Genomic DNA, 240 nt, shown 5'->3' with positions numbered 1-240 from the left:
GGGGGAGAGGGTTAGGCGTGGCCTGTCAAGCTGGGAGGGCGTCTGCATCCCTTGACCGTCGTTGCGGCTTGCTCGGTAATCTAATCATGGCAAACTGGACCCCACCTAGAACCTCACCTGGCCCCCACCTGGCCCCCACCTAGACACTATCTTGCCCCATCGATGTCCGAACAGCTCCCCTGCACACCTGCCCGCTGTTGCCTGGGATGCCTGTGCGCCGGGACATGTGCTCTAAGGCGT

This window comes from Penaeus monodon, chromosome 22 (assembly GCF_015228065.2).
Source record: "Penaeus monodon isolate SGIC_2016 chromosome 22, NSTDA_Pmon_1, whole genome shotgun sequence".
In the NCBI taxonomy this organism is placed as follows: domain Eukaryota; kingdom Metazoa; phylum Arthropoda; class Malacostraca; order Decapoda; family Penaeidae; genus Penaeus; species Penaeus monodon.
The sequence above is the reverse complement of the archived record's forward strand: the minus strand, read 5'-3'. Positions refer to the sequence as shown.